The sequence below is a fragment of the Gopherus flavomarginatus genome, chromosome 1 (genome assembly GCF_025201925.1).
Source record: "Gopherus flavomarginatus isolate rGopFla2 chromosome 1, rGopFla2.mat.asm, whole genome shotgun sequence".
Classification (NCBI taxonomy): Eukaryota; Metazoa; Chordata; order Testudines; family Testudinidae; genus Gopherus; species Gopherus flavomarginatus.
Window position 1 is genome coordinate 41,349,107 of NC_066617.1, and position 6,983 is coordinate 41,356,089.

Sequence of the window (6,983 nt, forward strand, 5' to 3'; positions counted from 1 at the left end):
GTTTGGAGGTGCCCCTGCCTTACCCTACACAGGCACAGCCCACTGGCACTGAAGATGAGGCAGGCAAGGAGGCTGAAGGTGCTGTAGGCTAGGAGAAGCACATTGTGCAGCAGCGGCAGCTTCCACTACTCTGCAAGCACCAGGGGCTGGGGGCTCAACCCTCAGCAGGGCCAGCTCCAGGCCCCAGCATGCCAAGCGCGTGCTTGGGGCGGCATACCGTGGGGGGGCGCTCTGCCGGTTGCTGGGAGGGCAGCAGGCGGCTCCGGTGGACCTCCTGCAGGCGTGCCTGCAGAGGGTCCGCTGGTCCCGCGGCTTCGGTGAGCGGCAGAATGCCCCCCGCGGCGTGCCGCCGTGCTTGGGGCAGCGAGATGGCTAGAGCCGGCCCTGACCGTCAGCCCACCCACTCCCTCCCCCCTTCAAGCCCCCAATCTTGACCTGCCTCTATGCTCCCCCCCACCTCATCCCCTTTTACTTCCCACACTGCGTCCTCACTCCTCCCCCATCCCTCCCCTCCATTCTAAATGCCACAAGACAGCTGATTGCCCCAGGCAGGAGAAGGAGGGGGAGCCTGCACATGGAGTCCTCACTCCTCCCCCCTCCCTCCTGCCCCCCAAACACTGCAAGCCAGCCGATTGCCACAGGCAGGAGGTGGGGAAGGAGAGGCAAGGCACTGATCCGCAGGGTCTGCCGGCGGGTGGGAGGTGCTGGGGGGCGGGGCATAGGGAGGCTGCCAGCTGTGGAGAAAGCAGGCAGTCAAACATCATAAGAGTGGAGCATTGCACAACTTTAAATGAGCATGTTCCCTCATTGTTCAGCAACATAAGAATGTTAACTGGGATGACTTAAAATTAGGAGTTACTGTACAAGTACCGTTATATGGACAAATGGAAAACTTTAGTTGCAAGATGGATAATATATGCTTTACCACTGCTCTACCCATAAACCTCAGTCTTGTTCTGATGTGATGGTCTCTAAATGATGGGATTGTTCAGTCACCATGCCTACTATAGCCTTAGTTTGCTTCCAGCAAAAAAATAAAGCAATTTGTAATTTCTAGACAACGCCATTAAACAGCGGATGGACCAAGTCCCATTAACTAAAAAAAAGCTGTCAGCAGGAACCAGTTTAATTACTGTCAGTGTCTGTTTCTGAAGCAGGAACCTAAAGATTAAACGCTCCCTATATCCTTGCCATTCCCTTAGTCATCCGATATCTGCAGTAAAGAATTAACAGACAGTTATTCCTAAAGCAATTGGCTTTAGTCAAAACTAACTGTTTAAATAGGCTATTTAGCTATAATTTTATCTGCAAAATGAGCCAACACTAAAAACTGTAAAAATTGACTGATCTTGAGAGAGACAAGGGAGGTGAGGTAATAGCTTTTATCAAACCAACTTCTGTTGGTGAGAAACCAAAGCTTTGGAGCCACACAGAGCTCTTCCTCCGCTCTTAAGAGGCATATAACTGCTTTTATTTTCAATGTAGTTTGCAGTGAGAGTGACACAGTTTCTTCGCTGAAGCTGTCATTTTAGACGTAGAACAGGTAGGGGGGATTTTTCCATCCCTTCTCTCCCTTTATCTGATCAAGAAGTAAATATACATATTTGCACTTCTGAGACCCAAAGAAACCTCCTGTCTGCTCACTCGGTGCATTATTTCCCCTCGGGTCACCACTCAGTCACTACACGCTAAAGAATATTTTCCACGTGAGCCAGATTCTTCTCCCCTACAGTAACAGCGGCGGCTACACGTACACTCACAGAGCGGCGAGGACGAGCAAACGGCGGTGTCATTTTCCCAGGGTCCCAACTCCCCACCCCACCCGCTTTGGCTGCCCCCCCTCGCTAGCGGAGGAGAACCCTGCAGGGATCCAGAACAGACCGCTCGTGCTGCTGGATCATCGCAGGCACTTCAGCCCCTCGCAGGACAGCGTCTCCGGGTCCCCCCACGCCCCAGCAGCAGCTAACACCTCCCCCCCCCAACAGGGCTCAACTCTCCTAACGGCCCCTGGGCACCTTCCTGACTCGGAGCCCCCGGGCGGGATGCGAAGAGTCACAAGGACAAAGGGGAGGGCGGGGTGGAGGGAGCCTGGAGAGGGGCTGGGACCGCAGTGAGACGGGGCTGGGTGGGGGCAGCTGCAGGGGAAGGCAGCGAGAGGCGGAGGAGGACGAGCGGCCGGGGCGGAGCTGCGGCGGGTGGCCCCAGGCACGTTACCTCTGGGGCAGGGGGGGTCCGCGGCACCGGCAGCCCCGAGCCGCCCACGCCGGGCTTTGTCTCTCCGGGGCAGCCTCCCCGTCACGCACCCGCTGCAGGAGAGCGCCTGCTGCAACTGCGGCTGCCGCCCGGATCCCGGCTGAGCGACAGCGGCCCGAGCCACAGAAAGGGGCGTCCCGCCCCAGGTACCGGTGCGCGCGACAAGGGGCTTCTCAGCGGGGCAGGTGTCTCCAGCTGCAGGGAAGATAGGCGCCGGCGCGTGCCTGGGAGTGGGTGTGCACGCGGGTGCGCGTGCCTGCGGCGGGGGTGCACGAGCCTTACGCTGGGCGTGCATGTCTCAGGCGAGGTGTGCGTGCCTGGGGTTGGGTGTGTCCGCAGGTGTGCATGCCGCGGACAGGGTGTGTGTGCACGCCTCAGGCCGGTGTGCAAAGAAGTTCCGTTCTATTAATCTATCTGGAATTTTGCTCATTAAAAGTCTCCCTTATTATTTTCATAAAACCTCCCTCTTTTCAGAACAGCGTAGAGTCGTGACTCTCATTGTTATCACCTGTCCCAGCTGATGCCACTCTCGAAATGGAGTGCTGCAGAGTCTCTGGGTGCCACAGAGCTGCAGGCCTAGGACTTCTAGCTGGCTCCTTCCCACTGGCCTTTCAGACATCTGTGGGAAGAATCATTCTTGTGTCTGCCTGCATTATGCAGCCAAAGTGGGACCCACGTCTGCCTTAATCTTGTGTTGTCTTTAACAAAGAGGAACTATAGGTCTAAAAGAACAATGTGGCAGCCTGGATATGCCAACCAAAATAGAACATGGCGTACTAAGACCTTTAATCCTTTAGAGTGTTATTCTCCTATGAAAAGTGAAGACAGCGGTGACATACTCCTTTTGTATAGGGGGAAAAGTGCTGCCCTTGGAAAGTTGCCAAAGCCAGCTTGGAGGCAAAGTCAAATGCCCTTGCTTCTGCCATGTTCTGCATTGTGATTAATTGGACCAATGAGCAAGGGAAGAGGACAGCAGGAGGGCGAACTTTTCCTTTCTGGCTTCTCTGAAATAAAAGAGCAAGCAGCACAGCTGGAGTTCAGAACACAGAAAAAAAAATAGTTCAAATATTTCCCAACAGAAGGGCAGAGATTAAAACATTTTTAGCACTGGGTAGGCCAATGACCATGAAGTATTTTAATCTTTACCATTTACGCTATGGGAAAAGCTCTGCGAGGTCTGTGTATGTGTGTCAGGTCCATGCTAAAGTAAAGGATGACTCTCCTTAGCTCTTTTAGAACCTCGTGATTCTAATAATCAGAACCCCCTAATTGTGCCTACACTTGGAAAGCGTGTTCGATGAGGGTTGTCTCCTTCTCCCTCCATCCTCACATCCAGTGCTGGAAACTGCTGTCCTACTGGACAGTGTCAGCTAGGTTCAACATTGTAGTGAAGCATGCTAGAAGCCAATCTGTGCTGCAGCTGGTTCATCCTGTCCACACCATTTTCAAAAGTCTTGAGGTTGTGTGAGAGCTGCTATGCTTGACACCAGATGTCTGTCAGATGGCAGTTTTCAACTTTAGAAACCACAGATAAGTGTTTCCTTGTGGTTGTAATGGAAAAGCAGATGGAAATTAGGAGCCTAAATACCTCTGTGGATCTGCACCATAGAAAATAGTGATGTAATGACTTCTTCAAGATGGTAATTCCGGGGTTGTAACCAGGGCGGGGCATGTGGGGCAACCATCCAGGGCGTGAAGCCTTGGGAGTGGAAGAAATGGGGTGGTGTAAAGGGAGCCCACAGGGTCACATGTCCCCCCAGATTTCTGCATTCCATTTAGCACAGAGATTTTCAAACTGGGGCAGGGGGGATGCCCCCCCTCACCAGTTTGAAAGTTGTCATCTTCTGCCAGGAGCCAGTGGATCGGAAGCAGGTGGGGTCACTCAGGCCCCTGGCTCTCTGTGCTGTGGGAGCATGGACATGGGCAGGCTGCCTGGCAGCCCTCCCTACCCTGCTCCCCAAGACGGGCCACCACCTAGAGCGTACCTGCCGGGCCCCCTATAGACAGCCATGCCCTATGGGCAAGGGCTGGCTCCAGGTGGTGGCACCGGCCGGAGCTGGGCTCCTTTCGGGGAGAGGCAAGAGCAGATAGGGTGACCGAGACAGCAAGTGACTTGGGGAGTAGGGCAAGGAGAATTGCTGGGCAGCCAGCCCACGCCTCGGCTCCCACAGTGCAGAAAGCCAGGGGCCCATGCAGACTGGGCGGCTCCCACCAGCTTCCAATTTGCCGCTTTTGTGTTAACTGGAAGGCAGAAATCTGGAGGGTCATGTTGTAGTGAAGAGATTTTTGCCTTGAATGTTCTGAGTGGAGGTTTGCAGAAAAACCTCAGAAGGGGTTTAAAATTTCATAAAATTATATTTCGCTCAATTGGACATATAAAGAGTGGTAACAGTATTGGGACACTTTGGTTTGCATAAAACAGTAATTAGCTGTAAGATTAAGGCTTTAAATAAATAGAAATTAATGATAGTTTAAATTTTGAAACTCCAGTAAGTGTTTTAATCTGTGAATATAGTGTTAGTTTTCTCATTTTTGTCTGTAAGAGGGTGGCATATATCACATTGTACTAAATATGGGGTTAAATTGTAACATTAAGACTAAAGGCCTCTGGGTGTATGGGACCTCTATAGGCTTGTTACATTGAAAGCTTTGTATTTCCTGCATGTGTTAGATATCCTATGTAGTCTGTGTCTTGGATTTTGCTGCCTCTCTTTAATTATTTCAATTGTAATTCTATTGCATTTTACTCTGTTCTTTATACCTTCTTTCTTGCTTTCCTAAATATAGTGTTATGATTTATTTGTTTAAATAAACCATTCTTTTGTTTTTGAAGAATTACTGCTTGTTTGTTCATTCTTGTTCAGAAGGATGTATCCGTGTCCTTTCAGGTGTTAGCAAGACTAGCTTGCTCTAGAGAGCCTTCTGCAGGTCAGAGACAAGCCCCCAGTAACGCTGGCAATTCCTTTAGAGCAGGCCACAACCTTGTTTACCCTTCTGTTAAAATTAGAGAAATTTGTAGGTAATTCAATTAGCATCTAAATTTTAGGGTAACAATGTGACCCCCACATGCCCCTCCCACATGTTGCCTCTAAAGGGCACAAATATGCTTGCTCACCCCGGGTGCTAAAATGCCTAGTTACGGCTCTGGTTAATTCATTTTATAAAAGTTAGCACCCAAAACATGTTTATCATTTTAGCAACAGACTGATTGAAACACCAAAAGAAAAGAAAAAGAAAGTTGAGATAACAAAAACAAATAAGAGACTATAAGAAGCTGATATTTAGAAGAAATTAAAGGAAAACAAGAATTGTTTTAGGTGCAGGTAACATTTCTTCATTGAAGATAATAACATTTATAGTAGGGCTGTCAAGCGATTAAAAAAAGTAACCACGTGACTTAAAAATAGTAATCCCACTGGTAAGCAATAATAGAATACCATTTATTTAAATATTTTTGGATGTTTTCTACATTTGCAAATATATTGATTTCAATTACAACACAGAATACAAAGTGTGCAGTGCTCACTTTATATTTATTTTATTACAAATATTTGTGCTGTGAAAAACAAAAGAAATAGCATATTTCAATTCACCTCATACAAGTGTTGCAGTGCAATCTCTTTATCATGAAAGTTGAACTTACAAATGTAGAATTATGTACAAAAAATAAGTGCATTGAAAAACAAAATGTAAAATTTTAGAGCCTACAGATCCACTCAGTCCTACTTCTTGTTCAGCTAGTCACTCAGACAAGCAAGTTTGTTTACATTTGCAGGACATAATGCTGCCCGCTTCTTATTTACAATATCACCTGAAAGTGAGAACAGGCATTCACATGCACTGTTGTAACCGGTGTTGCAAGATATTTATGTGCCAGATACCCTAAAGATTCATATGTCCCTTCATGCTTCAGCCAGCATTCCAGAGGACATGCACCCATCCTGATGACAAGGTTTGGCTCAATAACGATTCAAAGCAGTGCAAACCAGTGTGTGTTCAGTTTCATCATCTGAGTCAAATGCCACCAGCAGAAGATTGATTTTCTTTTTTGGTGGTTCGGGTTCTGTAGCTTCCACATCAGAGTGTTGCTCTTTTAAGACTTCTGAAAGCATGCTTCACACCACATACCAATCACATTTTGGAAGGCACTTCAGATTCTTGAACCTTGGGATAAGTGCTGTAGCTATCTTTAGAAATCTCAGATTGGTACCTTCTTTGCGTTTTGTCAGATCTGCAGTGAAAGTGTTCTTAAAATGAACAACATGTACTGGGTCATCATCTGAGACTGCTGTAATATGAAATACATGGCAGAATGCAGGTAAAACAGAGCTGGAGACTTACTATTCTCCCTCAAGAAGTTTAGTCAAAATTTAATTAATGCATTATTTTTTTAAGGAGCATCATCAGCATGGAAGCATGTCCTCTGGAATGTTTAGCATATGTGGCACATAAATACCTTCCACTGCCAGCTACAAAAGTGCCATGCCTGTTCTCAATTTCAGATGACATTGTAAATAAGAAGCGGGCAGCATTATCTCCTAAATAAACTTGTCTATCGTAGTGATTAGCTGAATAAGAATTAGGACTGAGTGGACTTGTAGGCTCTAAAATTTTACCTTGTTTTGTTTTTGAGTGCAGTGATGTAACAAAAAAAAATCTACATTTGTAAGTTGTACTTGTATGTGGCAAATGAAAAATACTATTTCTTTTGTTTATCATTTTTACAGTGC

General features: G+C 47.6%; 1 protein-coding gene across 1 annotated transcript in view; it reads right to left on the reverse strand.

Moving 5' to 3' along the window:
- LOC127042806 (transcriptional regulator QRICH1-like) overlaps positions 1 to 2,346 on the reverse strand; it is a 33,275-nt gene extending 30,929 nt beyond the window's left edge. Inside the window, exon 1 of the mRNA XM_050936207.1 lies at positions 2,304 to 2,346. The gene's annotated coding sequence lies outside the window, so the exon portion shown is untranslated. The remainder of the gene's footprint in view (positions 1 to 2,303) is intronic.
- Between the last annotated feature and the right edge of the window lie 4,637 nt (positions 2,347 to 6,983).